Below are 16734 nucleotides of genomic sequence, written 5' to 3' on the forward strand. Positions count from 1 at the left end.
GGGTATCCTTGATCATGAGGAAGGTTAGAAATCAGCCTACAACTACAAGGGGGGAACTTGTCAATGATCTCAAGGCAGCTGGGACCACTGTCACCACGAAAACCATTGGTAACACATTACGACATAACGGATTGCAATCCTGCAGTGCCCGCAAGGTCCCCCTGCTCCGGAAGGCACATGTGACGGCCCGTCTGAAGTTTGCCAGTGAACACCTGGATGATGCCGAGAGTGATTGGGAGAAGGTGCTGTGGTCAGATGAGACAAAAATTGAGCTCTTTGGCATGAACTCAACTCGCCGTGTTTGGAGGAAGAGAAATGCTGCCTATAACCCAAAGAACACCGTCCCCACTGTCAAGCATGGAGGTGGAAATGTTATGTTTTGGGGGTGTTTCTCTGCTAAGGGCACAGGACTACTTCACCACATCAATGGGAGAATGGATGGGGCCATGTACCATACAATTCTGAGTGACAACCTCCTTCCCTCCGCCAGGGCCTTAAAAATGGGTCGTGGCTGGGTCTTCCAGCACGACAATGACCCAAAACATACAGCCAAGGCAACAAAGGAGTGGCTCAGGAAGAAGCACATTAGGGTCATGGAGTGGCCTAGCCAGTCACCAGACCTTAATCCCATTGAAAACTTATGGAGGGAGCTGAAGATGCGAGTTGCCAAGCGACAGCCCAGAACTCTTAATGATTTAGAGATGATCTGCAAAGAGGAGTGGACCAAAATTCCTCCTGACATGTGTGCAAACCTCATCATCAACTACAGAAGACGTCTGACCGCTGTGCTTGCCAACAAGGGTTTTGCCACCAAGTATTAGGTCTTGTTTGCCAGAGGGATTAAATACTTATTTCCCTCTGCAGAATGCAAATAAATTCATATACTTTCCACAATGTGATTTTCCGGATTTAATTTGTGATGTGCTATCTCTCACTGTTACCAATAACCTACCCTTCAATTATGGGCTGCTCATGTCTTTGTCAGTGGGCAAACTTACAAAATCAGCAAGGGATCAAATACTTATTTCCCCCACTGTATATGCTTTCTTTACTGCCAAGAGTTTCAAAGTATCCCAATGTCAACGATGACTCCTAGATCCTTTTCCTGGTCGGTGACTCCTAACGTGGAACCTTGCATCACATAGCTATAATTCAGGTTCCTCTTTCCCACATACATCACTTTGCACTTGCTCACATTAAACATCATCTGCCATTTGGATGCCCAGTCTCCCAGTCTGGTAAGGACATCTTGCAATTTTTCACAATCCTCTTGTGATTTAACAACTTTGAATAACTTTGTGTCGTCGGCAAATTTAATTACCTCACTAGTTATTCCCATATCTAGATCATTTATAAATATGTTAAAAAGCAGTGGTCCCAACACAGACCCTTGCAGAACCCCACTATCTACCCTTCTCCATTGAGAATACTGACCATTTAACCCTACTCTCTGTTTTCTATCCCTTAACCAGTTTGTAATCCACAATAGAACACTACCTCCTATCTCTTGAGTCTCCAGTTTCTTCTGGAGTCTTTGTCAAATGCCTTTTGAATTCCAGATACACAATATCGACCGGCTTACCTTTATCCACATGTTCGTTCACCCCTTCAAAGAAATGTAGTAGATTGGTGAGGCAAAATTTCCCTTCACTAAATTCATGTTAGCTTCGTCTCATTAATCCATGCTTTTGAATATGCTCTGTAATTTTGTTCTTTATAATATTCTCTACCATTTTGCCCGGCACCGACATCGGGCTCACTGGTCTGTAATTTCCTGGATCACCTCTGGAACCCTTTTTAAAAATTGGCGTTACATTGGCCATCCTCCAATCTTCTGGTACCATGCTTGATTTTAAGGTAAATTACACATTACTAACAATAGTTCTGCAAGTTAATTTTTCTGCAAGTTAATTTTTCAATTCTATCAATACTCTGGGATGTATAACCATCCAGTCTTGACAATTTGCTACTCTTCAATTTCTCAAATTGCCCCATTACATCTTCCATGTTTTCAGAGATTTGATCCAGTTTCTCTGACTCATCAGCACTGAATATCAATTCTGGTACCGGTATCTCTTCCACATCTTCCTTGGTGAAGACTGAAGCAAAGAATTCATTTAATCTCTCGGCTATGCCCTTGTCTTCCCTGAATGCCCCTTTGACCCCCTCAATCATCTAGCGGTCCAACTGATTCTTTTGCTGACTTTTTGCTTTTAATATACCTAAAAAGGTTTTTACTATGCACTTTTGCCTCCAACGCAATGTTCTTTTCAAAGTCACTCTTTGCCTTCCTTATCAGCGCTTTCCATTTGATTTGCCATTCTATGGGCCCTGTTTACTAAGCAGTGTTATAGGTGCCTTAATATTTGTAACATGCTTTAACCATGTACGCGCGTTAATCATATATGTGCCTACAATATCCTTATAGCCGCCTACATGATTAGCGTGCACGCTAAGTGTAGGCACACTAAAAACACTAACGCACCTTAGTAAACAGGGCCCTTTATGTAGTTTCCTATTATTTTCAGTCGGATTCTTCTTCCTTGTTCTGAAGGATTTTCTTTTAGCTCTAATAGCTTCCTTCACCTCACTTTTTAACCATGCTGTGTGAGAGTGACTGTGTGTGTGTGTGTGTGTGTGTGTGTGTGTGTGAGAGAGAGAGAGAGAGAGAGAGAGAGTGAATGTGTGAGTGTGTGTGTGTGACAGAGAGAGAGTGAGTGTGGGTGCGAGTGTGTCTGTGAGAGAGAGAGAGTGTGTGTGAGACAGATAGAGTGTGAGAGTATGTGTGCGATACACAGACTCTGTGAGACCAAGAGAGTGTATGAGATCGAGAGTGTTTGAGAGTGACTGTGTGACACATAGAGAGTGAATGTGATACAGTGTGAGACATAGAGTGTGTGAGAGACAGTGTGTGAGAGTGAGAGAGAGAAAGACACTGACTGTGAGAGAGAGAGAGTGTGTGTGTGTGTGTGACAGAGATACCTCCCCCCTCCCCCTCTGGTCTCAGGACCCCCTCCCCCCTCCCTCTCCTCCCCTCTCCCCTCCTCTCAGGTCTCAGGACCACCCCTCCCCTCTGGTCTCAGGACCACCCCTCCCCTCTGGTCTCAGGACCCCTCCCCCTCCCTGGTCTCAGGACCCCCTCCCAATGTCTCCCCTCTTTCTTTCTGCATCCTTCCATCCAGTGTCTCCTTTTTTTTCCGTACCCTTCCATCCAGCATCTTCCCTTTTTCTCTCCCCATCCTTCCATCTAATGTCTCTCTCCCCCTCCTTCTATCCAGTGTCTCTCTATCTCTCTATCCTTTTCTGTTCAGTGTCCCTTCTCTCTCCACATCCTTTCAGTCTCTCCCCTTTCTCTCTGCATCCATTCATCCATCTCCCCCTTTTCTCTCCCCATCCTTTCATCGTGTCTTTCTCTCCCCATCCTTCCATCTGTTTTCCCTCTTTCTCTCCCCATCCTTCCATCTGTCTACCCCCTCTCTCGATTCTTCCATCCCGTGTCTCTCTATCCCCTTCTTTCCATCCAGGCCCGCCCACCCAACACAGACCTGCCAAGTCTCCCACAAAACACGCGGCGCCAGCTCCCATTTCTGGCCACTGCTGCTTCTCCTGTTGAGCAGCAGCGGCTGCTACAAAAACAAAAAGAGCTATTTAAAGCACCAAAAATGTTTTTAAAAAGCAAGTGCGGCACCGCAGGCAGCCATCAGGCATTGGCTGTCGGCTCTGACGCCGCTCCTCTCGCTTCTCACGTCGCTGCGCTCCTCCAGGGTCTGCTCCAGGGGCAGTGATGTGAGAGGCGAGATGAGTGGCTACAGAGCCGACAGCCAATGCCTGATGGCTGTCTGCGGTGCCGCGCTTGCTTTTTAAAAGCATTTTTGGTGCTTTAAATAGCTCTTTTTGTTTTTGTAGCGGCTGCTGCTGCTCAACAGGAGAAGCAGCAGTGGACGGAAATGGGAGCTGGCGCCGCGTGTTTTGTGGGAGACTTGGCAGGTCTGTGTTGGGTAGACGGGCCTGGAGGGAAAGTGACTGGGCCTGGGCGGCGACCTCGGGGGGTGGAGGTGGGAGCGGTGGCGACCTCAGGGGAGGTGGAGGGGGGAGCGATGGCGACCTTGGGGGGGGGGTGGAGGGGTGAGTGGCAGCGGCGGTGACCTTGGGGGAGGGGCTGCTGTCGTGAGGTTGGTCAGTGCTGCGTGTGATGTCAGCCTGGGCTTCAGAGCCTAGCAGACCAACTCTGAAGAAAGCCACAGACACAGGCAGCCAGACGCATAGAACGTTGGAGGTGAGAATTATTATATAGGAGTTGCACTTGTTTATAGTACGCTCCACCCACACTCTGCCCAAACTTCAGTAGAAAACTACATGTAATCATCTCATTGTACATATTTATCAACTAGTCAGTATTATGTATGAGGTCATTTATGTTTTGGGATTTATTAACCACCTTTATGAAAAGATTCATCCAAGGTTCAGCAGATACAGCATGACATAAAAGTTATGATTTTGTTAACAGCATTACAATAGGAAAATGACTTAATATAAGCATAAATACAATCATGAGATGTATAAGGTGGATGGGCCTAGGGTCAGGAGTCATCTTCAGCCATGTGCTAGCCCTGGATCTTGAAGTACCATCACAAGATTTGGCAGGGAGGGGGGGTAAAGAGGAGATAGCATGGAAGGCAGTTAAAAACATAAGAACATAAGCATTGCCATACTAGAACAGACCTGGTATTCTACAAAGGGTTGGATATCCCAGAATTCTGGGATAACAGTATTGAAATAACACCCTTATCATGGTAAGACCATTTTCTAATTAAATTCTCCATAAGTGACCACCTGAAACAAATGGCACCTCCCAGAGTTTGGAAGGAGATCAGAGACAAAAAAAAGCTGACCACTGAGAATTTCCTAGAGGTCTTGGACTATCTGCATATAGATGAAAAGACAACAGTGGCAGAACAAGTTGACATCTGGAATACACACCTAGCAAAGGCCTTAGAGAAAACAGCACCACTAAAAAAGTTCTTATGCCCCATTCACAAACGCTTACCTTGGTTTTCTCCAGAACTTTGGATCCTTAAACGTGAAGGACGAAAACTGGAAAGGAGATGGCACAAATCTCACCTGGATGAAGACAGGCTAAACTATCAGATTAACTGTTCACTCGTCCTCTAGATTGTTCACTTGTCTTTAGATTGTTCTCTTGTCTTTAGATTGTAAGCTCTTTGAGCAGGGACCGTCCTTCTATGTTTAAATTGTACAGCGCTGCGTAACCCTAGTAGCGCTTTAGAAATGCTAGTTAGTAGTAGTAGTAGTAGTAGTAAACTGCAGAAAGCACATGGCAAAGTACCGCCAAGCTTTAACAGCAACCAAAAAACAGTATTTCTCTCAATGCATTGCACAGGCTGTCAATTTAACCAAGCAGCTGAAGTATTGTAAACAGCCTACTGCAACCCCCACAACAAAACCAGCCTGCCTAGTCTAAACTGAACTGCAATGATTTTGCTTCATACTTTGCCAACAAAATTAACATTCTCCACCAGGATTTACAGGCAATCCCACCCAGTGCCCAACCAGTCAACCAGGGGTGCACAAACTTACCCCCTCCTAACAGAGACAGATGGAACACTTTTAACCTAATGACAGAGGAGAGCCTTGACAAAATCCTAAGAGACCTTCGACCAACTACCTGCTCCCTCAATCCCTGCCCATCAAAGATAGTGCAGCAGGCAAGTATGGGCCTTATAGAAGGAGCCACAAAAATTGTGAACACCTCTCTTTCTAATGGGCAATTACCAACAGCATTAAAAAGGGCAGTGGTTTGCCCTCTGCTGAAGAAAAACAACTTTGACCAGGACAAACTTGAAAGTTACAGGCCAGTATCCAACATCCCGTTTCTAGGGAAACTCATAGAACGAACAGTCTGTGTTCAACTTAATGAATGGCTAGAAAAGAGTAACTGGCTAGATCCATGTCAATCTGGATTCAGACCTGGTTATAGAACAGAAACGGTCCTCGTATCCCTGCTAGATGATCCTCATAGAAACCGAGACAAGGGATTTGCCTCAATGTTAGTACTGCTAGATTTCTCAGCAGCTTTTGACACTATGAATCATGATATCTTGCTAGCACAACTGACAGAAACAGGTATCAATGGAACAGTACTTGCCTGGTTCAGATCCTATCTATCAGACAGCCAACAATCCATGGACACTGACCTGCGGGGTACCACAAGGATTAATACTGTCACCTATTCTGTTCAATATCTACCTCAAGCCACTAGCTGAGCTGATTCGGTCAATGGACACTCAGTTCTACATCTATGTGGATGATGTGCAGCTTCTCATACCCATTGAACCTGACTTACCTACAGCCTTGAATAAACTGATCACTTGTCTAACATCAATTCAAGAATGGGCTAAACACAACAAACTTTGCCTGAACCCAAGTAAAACCAAGCTTCTATGGGTCCCTAACACAAGTGGATACATACCTGACATCAAAATCCCTTTTGGGAAGTATGAACTCCTCAAATCATATCAGGAACATTGGAATACAGTTAGATTCAACACTTACTCTGATTCCCCAAATCCAAGCAACCTTCAAGAGCTGCTTCTACTATTTGCGACAGCTATGCTGCCTCTCTCCTTATATCGAGAAGGTAAATCTTATCCCAGGTGTGCATGCCATGGTAACATCAAGACTGGATTACTGCAATGCACTATACAATGGTCTGACTACAAAGGGCCTGCACCAGCTCCAGTTAATTCAGAATGCAGCAGCAAGACTCATAGAAGGTTGCAAGCGATGTGACCACATCACACCATTTTTGCTACCAGTACAATACAGGGCTAAATTTAAAACTCTATGTCTGATCTTCAAGGCCCTGAAAGGAAATAGCCCCGAGTATCTGAAGAATAGGATGATCCGCCACACACCGCCAAGGACACTACGGTCCTCCCAAGGACTTTCACTAACTACACCCTCTCCAAAAGACATTACACCAGGACCGTGCCAATGCGGTAAGCAGGGTAAGCAAGGCAGGGGGGCGCCTGCCTTGAGGGGTGCTGCTGCCCTGCTGTCCGCTCCGCTCACTTGCAAAATCTTTTACCTGGAGTTCTATCTCCCCTGCCCTCCTTTTAATGGTAAACCCGGAAAGCAACACAGCAGTATTCACTGAGGCAGGCAGGCTCTTCAAATTATTTGAGAGAATACAACCAGATTGCTATATATGCTTTGGTTTGGCGATAACTCCTCACTCAGGGTGAGCTTTAGAGCTTGCACAGCATTCAAATTAAAGAGAACCTGAAATTTTAAAAGTGCTAAAAATAAGTTTTAAAAGTATTTGCATTAAATCTAATTGTAGAATTCAGGTGCTGGGAGTCTGTACTTGGTAGTCATATGCTCAGATTTGTTTAAATCATATGCAAATCTGTCTGTTTTTGGGAGGTTCTCATTTGCATATTTATGGATAAAAATAATGGAATGTTTACAGCCTTAATGTTAGGTTATGGCTCTGATCAAAAGTGTGAAGTTTGGTCCAAAAACGAAGGGTTTATCTAGTGTTTTTGACTAAATATTCCCAGTGGCTGTGTGTTAATCTGCATTCAAATAGAGCTCTCTGATTGGATAATCAGCTTCTGTTAGAAATCTGCCCGGAAGGGAACAGAGTGAGACAGCAACTGACCGTCGGTTTGGCCAAGAGAGACATGTAGCTGTGAGTTCCTGTGTGTGTTGACTGAAATTATAAAAGAGTGCCTGATTATGTGGTAAATGAGAAAATATGAATGAAAAGAGGTTGGTGGAGATTGAAGTTTGAGTCTAGTGAGAAAAGGATCTGAATATTTCAGGATTACTTGAAGTTTATGAAGAATAGAAAAGGGTGAATTTCAGTTTAAGAGTGTTTAAATCCTATAAGCTATATAAAGGCTAGGTAGATTTAAGTGACTGTAAGCAAGGAAACCTTAATATTTGATCTGAAATAAATATTTGATCTGAGATAGTTGATCAGAGATAAATGTTTGATCCGAATTATATCCTTTGGTGCAAAGGAGATTAGAAAAAGAATCTTTGGAAACTAAGAGGACTTTGCTCAGATTTTGAATTAGCATTCCTATTTTGAGTTGGAAATCTTTGAAGTGTTATGAAAATACATTTTGCTTTAATGAAATTGCTAAACTTTAGAGTCAGAGACTTATCAATGAGGGATACATACAGTGCTATTTTTTCCTGAGGTCCGGCTTACTTGCCTGCTCCCTTCTGTTCCTGCTCTGCTAGACGGAGGGGGGGGGGGGCGCCAACTGATAGTCTGCAGGGGGGCACCAGAGACCCTAGGCATGGCCCTGCATTACACAATGTGATACCCGCAAGCGAGCCTTCTCTAGAGCAGCCCCCACACGCTGGAATGCATTGCCTGAAAGGCTCCGCTTAACACAAGACTACCTCTATTTCAGGAAGCAGGTGAAAGCTTGGCTCTTCAACCAAGCCTTTAACGGAAGAAGTAACTAACTTGTTAGTCTCACTCACACACACAAGGATTGACTCGGGCTGCACATACTGCAGCGGGACATGTTTATCCACTCCTACCCTAGCTGAGATAATATTTAACCATCTCTCTGACCTCACGTGCAACTTTCTTCAAATCAATCACCTTACTTTCTAATTCTTCCTACTTTCTTACTCATCTATATGTTACAACTTTGCCTTACCCTTCACTACCAATTATAATGTTCTAGTACATACAGTATTGTGTTGTCATTGCAAGTAGTATACCATGCCATACTTTGTATTGTTGTTTGAATATTTTTACTGCTCTAATTGCCTCCTGCTCATGTTTGATCTAGTCTTACCATACACCGCCTTGAGTCAATTCCTTCAAAAAGGCAGTAAATAAATCCTAATAAATAAATAAAGGTTCATCAAGTCTAATATCCTGCTTCCAACAATAAGACGATCCAGGTCACAAGTGTTTGGAGTTGGAAATTGGTGGGGAACTAGGAATGTCAGGAGGGTTAGGTGGAGGCTTGTGAGAAGAGTGTTGAGTAAGTTGGAATCAGTTTACTTGGCTTTGCTGTACCTTGTGAGACTGGTCCCACTGTCTTACGCAGTAGTGCTCTCAGGGTCTTATTACCTTCTGGAATAGAGAATAGAGATGGGTGATTATTGGAAGGCTCCTCAGTCCCAGCAGCTTACTCTTGATCAGGTGACTGTTTTTTTTTTTTGGGGGGGGGGGAGCTTGGATTTCATCACTGGGCCATTGAACTGAGGAGGGGCTGCTTGCTTGTTGACATGCAGGCAGGCAGGGTTGAAACCACATGCAGCCACCTGCAATGGCTGAGGGGTTGGATTTAAGAATGTAAGAATAGCCATACTGGGTCAGACCAGTGGTCCACCTAGCCCAGTATAACACTTGATGACACCAGTATTTGAGAAGCTGGAAAGGGCTGTGGCTTGAAAATAAGGCTTTGGGGTTGAGGCCTTCTGCTTCACTTTTGTGGATATCAGATTGTTCAGGTGGGCAGGCGTATGTCCTCTCCTCTAGGCCTGGGATGTCAGCAGATGCCAATCCCAACTGAAGTGGTTGAAGGTCAGGGAATCCTTGCAGGTCCATGGTTATTGTTCCCTGCAATGGGTTAGTATCCACTTGGTAAAATGGAGGAGAAGAGACGGAAGAGTAGAAGTAGGAATAAGCTTAGGAGGAGTAGTTCTGGCAGGGATGAAGAAGCCTTCTTTGCTAGTAACATAGTAGGTGATGGCAGATAAAGACCTGAAAGGTTCATCCAGTCTGCCCAACAGTCACACTCATTATCAATTCATGATTAAAATCAACACTGAAGTTGATACTATATACTTGATCAAGGTCTTTCTTTGGTGTTTCTGGAACATAGACAGTAGAAGTCTGCCTGGCTCTGTCCTTATGTTCCAACTACTAGAGTTGCAGTCAAAGGCCCGCTCCAGCCTACCTGAACCTATCTTGTCATTTGCAGGACCCAGACCGTAAAAGTCTGCCCAGCACTGTCCTGGCTACTGAAGTTGCTGTTGAAGCCTTTTCCAGCCCATCCTATGCTGGATTGCAATTCCAATTTTTTCTCATGTGCCTTATGGCGCAAGCACCATATCATTTTTGCTGCCTTCCTCTGGACCACTTCTAGTCTTTTTACATCCTTAGCAAGATACAGTTTCCTAAACTGAACACAATACTCCAGGTGGGGCCTCACCAATGACTTGTTCAGGGCCATCAACACTTCCTTTCTTCTGCTGGTTACGCCTGGTCACGCCGAGTACGCAGACTAGCATCTTTCAGGCTATGGCCACCGCCTTTTCACATTGTTCTGTTGCTTTAAGATTCTTGCACCATCACCCCAAAATCCATCTCCCTGTTTGTGTATATCAGCCTCTCACCTCTTTGTATTTCTACTCCCCAAATGCATCACTTTGCACGTCTTTGCATTAAATTTTAATTCAAATACACTTTTCCGGGTTACGTTGGTGTTGTCCGGGGGGGGGGGGGGGGGGAGAAAAAGGGGGTGGAGACACCACGTCACTACATAAGTAGGGCGCATGCACCGGCATCCGTCCGACAGTTGGTTTGAGAAGCGGCTAAGTACCACCACAGTTCACATGGTGTTCCCCTGAGGACGCAGAATGCGAAACATGCCGAGCATGTAGGGAACCAGGGAACCAGGAACATCGTCTGGAAAGGAGAAATTTAGTCCCGTACTAAGAGAACAGTGAACTATAATCTTGGTTTTAACTTCACAAAGGATGGGGATCCCCACAGGACATTAACATTAACAGACTACAGCAGTGCAGACGCTGGAACAAGCTAAGTAGTAACATCTATTACAAATGAGTTGGATGTGGTTGCTATACTAATTATACGTTGCATGATAAGAACAGAGATATTAGGATAGGAAGGAGGTGTGCAATGATGTTCAACAAGGGGTTGAAGCAGTGAACACTGCACGCAAGTCCTGTGGGTGATATCCCCTTCCACTGAGCACAGCATATTAAAATATAAAAAAAATTAGGAACACACAGAGCACTGGAATAGTTGGGTTTAAAATAGAAAGAGGTTTCTTGACATATGTCTTATTAAATTTTAATTGCCAAATATTAGACCATTCTAACTTTTGCAGATCCCTTTTCATGTTTTCCACTCCCTCCAAGGTATCCACTCTATTACAAATCTTGGTATCATCCTCAAAACAGCAAATCTTACCTTTTAACCCTTCAGCAATGTTGCTCACAAATATATTGAACAGAATCAGCCCCAGCACCAATCCTTGAGGCACTCCGCTACTCACCTTTCCTTCCTCCGAATGAATTCCATTGAACACCACCCTCTGGTGTCTGTCTGTCAACCAGTTCACCACTTTGGGTTCTAAGTTTAGCCTGTCATTTATTCAAGAGCCTCATATGATTCCACTGCAGCTCCTTGTAACCTTGGGCAAGTCACTTAACCCTCCATTATTTCAGGTACAGAAACTGAGATTGTGAGCCCTCTAGGGACAGAGAGAATACCTGCTCAAAGCATGTGATTACTCTCCACCTTGAACTTGATGGTTAAGCAGAATATAAATGCTAGTATTAAATTAAATATGTATCTTTGCCAGACAATCATAGTCCTTCTCCAGGATTTTCTTCTGTAAACACTGAAGAATTTGCTCAGCACATTCAGTTTTTCCTCATTGTTCTCCATATAGCGGTCCACATCATCTTTCAGTCTCAGAATTCCATTTTTAGCCTTCCTCCTTTTTACTAATATACCTGAAACATTTTTCGTCTGCCTTCCTTACATTTCTAGACATTTGTTCCTCTGCTTGTGCTTTCGCCAGACGTGTATATCTGTATTGGCTTCTTTTAGTTTCAGCCAGTAATCATTTCTGTGTTCCTTTTCTTGAGTTTTCTATACTTCAAACACGTGGCTGAGAAAATAAAAGCTAAAGAGTTGGCGTTCATGAAGAACCATATCGGTTTCCTCTTTTTCTTTCTTTTATTTGCTCTCCTCACGTAAAGGTTAGTAGCCATTTTATAGTTCCTTTCCACTTCTCAACTGTCCCTCCATCCCATCAGCTCTTTCTTCAGGTACACCTCCATTTACTAAAAGTCAGCATGTCTGAAATCCTGTGTCGAAGCTGCATTTATACATCTGCACCAATACCAGGTTACATTAATATTCTATAGTGCAAACTGGGTGCCAGATACTGTTATAGAAATTAGTCCTCACCATGGATTCTCGGGGTGACTACATGGCGGCACCAAATTGTAGAATTCTCCCATGAATGGCTGAGCATAATTGTTGTATGAATAATTCTGGAATGTTGACTCTCAAGTATACAAATAGTGATGGAGCAGCTAGAAAGATTTTCAGCCTGTGACCGTCCATTTAGTGGCTGAAAATTGATGGATAGTTGACTTGTACATTTGCCAACTGGTGGTAAATTCATAAGTCCTTTTGATAGTAGTATTATTATAGCTTGTAAACACTAATTTATTTGAAAAATTGCCCTTTAAAATAGTTCACTTCCCTTTAAAGATAATCTTCCCTGACAATGGACTAAATGTTAGAAAAAAATTCACATTTCAACCACAAGACCACCTAGGATATGTTAAGGTTGATGAGCACAACAATCAGCAATGAATATAGAGCCCAATATTACAAGCAATTTAAGCAGGCAGGAGAGGCTCGTACCCGCTTAAATCACACTTAACCATGCAGTATTTAGTACTGGTGTTCGCATAGCTAACCACATGCATAACTTCTGGTTACCAGCCTGCAGATTCGAGGTGACCTCCCTTCTATTTCACACCCTCCCCTAACATAGTAACATAGTAGATGACGGCAGAAAAAGACCTGCATGGTCCATCCAGTCTGCCCAACAAGATAAACTCATATGTGTATACCTTACCTTGATTTGTACCTGCCTTTTTCAGGGCACAGACCGTACAAGTCTGCCCAGCAGTATTTCCCGCCTCCCAACCACCAGTCCCGCCTCCCATCACCGGCTCTGGCACAGACCATATAAGTCTGCCTTCCACTATCCTCACCTCCCAACCACCAACCTCTCTTCCCCCACCTGCTCCGCCACCCAATTTTGGCTAAGCTTCTGAGGATCCATTCCTACTGCACAGGATTCCTTTATGCATATCCCATGCATGTTTGAATTCCATTACCGTTTTCTTCTCCACCACCTCCCGCGGGAGGGCATTCCAAGCATCCACCACCGTCTCCGTGAAAAAATACTTCCTGACATCTTTTTTGAGTCTGCCCCCCTTCAATCTCATTTCATGTCCTCTCGTTCTACCGCCTTCCGATCTCCGGAAAAGATTTGTTTGCGGATTAATACCTTTCAAGTATTTGAACATCTGTATCATATCACCCCTGTTCCTCCTTTCCTCCAGGGTATACATGTTCAGGTCAGCAAGTCTCTGCTCATACATCTTGGAACGCAAATCCCATACCATTCTCGTAGCTTTTCTTTGCACCGCTTCCATTTTTTTAACATCCTTCGCAAGGTATGGCCTCCAAAACTGAACACAGTACTCCAGGTGGGGCCTCACCAACGACTTGTACAGGGGCATCAACACTTCCTTTCTTCTGCTGATCACACCTCTCTCTATACAGCCTAGAAACCTTCTCACTACGGCCACCGCCTTGTCACACTGTTTCGTCGCCTTCAGATCCTCAGATACTATCACCCCAAGATCCCTCTCCCCCTCAGTACCTATCAGACTCTCACCGCCTAACACATAAGTCTCTCGTGGGTTTCTACTCCCTAAATGCATCACTTTGCATTTCTTCGCATTGAATTTTAATTGCCAAACCTTAGACCATTCTTCTGGCTTCCTCAGATCATTTTTCATGCTTTCCACTCCCTCTCGGGTGTCCACTCTGTTGCAAATCTTAGTATCATCCGCAAATAGGCAAACTTTACCTTCTAACCCTTCGGCAATGTCACTCACAAATATATTGAACAGAATCGGCCCCAGCACCGATCCCTGAGGCACTCCACTACTCACCTTTCCCTCCTCCGAGCGAACTCCATTTACAACCACCCTCTGTCGTCTGTCCGTCAACCAGTTCCTAATCCAGTTCACCACTTCGGGACCTATCTTCAGTCCATCTAGTTTATTTAAGAGCCTCCTGTGGGGAACCATGTCAAAAGCTTTGCTAAAATCTAAGTAGATTACGTCTATAGCACGTCGATGATTCAATTCTCCAGTTACCCAATCAAAGAATTCAATGAGATTCGTTTGGCACGATTTCCCTCTGGTAAAACCATGTTGTCTCAGATCTTGCAACTTATTGGATTCCAGGAAATTCACTACCCTTTCCTTCAGCATCGCTTCCATTACTTTTCCAATAACCGAAGTGAGGCTTACCGGCCTGTAGTTTCCAGCTTCTTCCCTATCACCACTTTTGTGAAGAGGGACCACCTCCAATCCCTCGGAACCTCTCCCGTCTCCAAGGATTTATTAAACAAATCTTTAAGAGGACCCGCCAGAACCTCTCTGAGCTCCCTCAATATTCTGGGGTGGATCCCGTCCGGTCCCATGGCTTTGTTCACCTTTAGCTTTCCAAGTTGTTGATACACACTCTCTTCCGTGAACAGTGCTCTATCCATTCCATTCTCAGGTGTACTTTTGCCAGTCCCTCGTGGTCCTTCTCCAGGATTTTCTTCAGTGAAAACAGAACAAAAGTATCTATTTAGCAAATTGGCTTTTTCTTCATCATTATCTACATAGCGGTTCGCTGTATCTTTTAGTCTCACAATTCCCTTTTTAGTCATTCTCCTTTCACTAATATACCTGAAGAAATTTTTGTTGCCTCTCCTTACATTTCTAGCCATTTGTTCTTCCACTTGCACCTTCGCCAGACGTACCTCTCTCTTGGCAGTGCGTCAGCTAACTGCTGTTATCAAGGCAATTCTCTAGATGGGGACCAGAATTGGTACAGTCTGATCAAAGAATTTTCAATTGATTTAACTTTCAAAATTGCCCTAGAATATAAAACTTTCCTTTTTGTGATATAAATCTAAATATTCCCAATAATTATAGTAGTTTCAGCAATGTAAAATGCAACTTTAGAACCTCAATTGAGTGCTATGCAGTTTAAAACAGCCTCTCCTCTCTATCAGAGCTTGGCAGGAAAAGAAAGAAAGAAATAAAAGGTTTCACATGGCAAATTAATTAATTAAGCAATAAGGATTAAATTAAAGGGAATATCAGGTATCTCACCTATAGCCAGAAAGTTGAGGTTTGGAATTTAAAGGTCAGAATTTACTTTACTGTGCAAGAGTTTGGTTCAGGGGTCCAGTACCTGGAAAGTTACAAACACAAGCTCCCATTATCCCTCCCTACCCTCTGACAAACTCCAATCCCCCTTCCACGTCTGACAAAAGCCAATCCCACCTTACGCCTCTCTCCAAGTTTCAGCAGGCCACCCTCGGACCTACCTTAGCTGGCCTGGTGGTCTAGTGGCAGAAGTGAACCCCACTTGCGACTCTTGATTGAAAATGGCCACCCTGAACTCTAGTGATAGTCTTGCAGTACCACTGCTAAATGTCAGCCTCTAGTAGTAGTACCATAAGACTAGAGTTAGAGTTTCAGTGGCCATTTTCTAACAGGAGCCATGAGGGGCAGGAGTGAGTGTGGTTCGCTCCTATCCCCGTCAAACAATAGACCACCAGGCTAGTTAAGTTAGGCCTGATGGGGCATGCTGGAACTCGGCAGAGGCAGCAGCAGGGATCAAAGCTTGTCAGGGAGCTGAGAGGGAATCGGAGCTTGTTGGAGGCAGGAGTGGGGAAATGTAACTACCCTTATGCAAGTCCTGGCCAATAGTCAGCCAGGACCTGTGTTAGTGTCTCGTGAGCCCCAACTGAATAACAACTGGGACTTGCGTAACTCTCCACAACCAAGACATGTTTGGTGAGAGCCGGATAGTCAATGCCAATGCCTGAACATGGCCCAGCATTGAATTCCAGGGCTAATTTAGCCAGCCATGGTCAGCGCTTAAAAACGCTAACCGCTACTGGCTGAATATTGACTGGACAAAAATCAGTTTGCAGTTGTTTTCTCTTTATAGCAAATTAGCTACAAAGAAAGACATCCACTATTAAAAAAGATTTGCTTTAACGGGCTTTGATCATTTTATATTGTGCAATAATGACCTTTGGAGGCAGCACTTCTGCTTGTTATGATTATTGTTTGTTGTGAAGATGTTTGTAATAAAGTGTGTGTGTATATAAATACACACAACCCCCCCCCCCCCCCCCACACACACACACACATATATTTGTGTGTTGCATACGCGCATTATATGTGTAACAAATCTATTAAAAAGAAGGATAATGTTTGAATTGAAATACTAAAAGGAGATGTGCATATCATGATTTAATAGAGTTGTTTCATCTAAGAAGTCAGTTTGATGCAGATGGAACTGCATGATTTTCATTTAAATGTCTTCATATTGAGGATGACATGCACAATCAATCTTCCTGGTGACAAGGTAGGAGGTCAGAAATTATTGACGCTTACTATCCACAGGATCATAAACAAGGAAATTGAAAGTGATACTTCATTGACATAGGCCTGGCTGATGAAGTGTGAAAACTCTGATTTTCTTTCACACATGAAAAAGTAGCAGGTAAGAGGGGAGAAAAAGAAAAATATGCCCTCTGTTAAAAGCCATAAGAATTATTTCCACCTACGCAATGAGTATTAGGGAATACTTCT

The sequence above is a fragment of the Microcaecilia unicolor genome, chromosome 1 (assembly GCF_901765095.1).
Source record: "Microcaecilia unicolor chromosome 1, aMicUni1.1, whole genome shotgun sequence".
Taxonomy (NCBI): domain Eukaryota; kingdom Metazoa; phylum Chordata; class Amphibia; order Gymnophiona; family Siphonopidae; genus Microcaecilia; species Microcaecilia unicolor.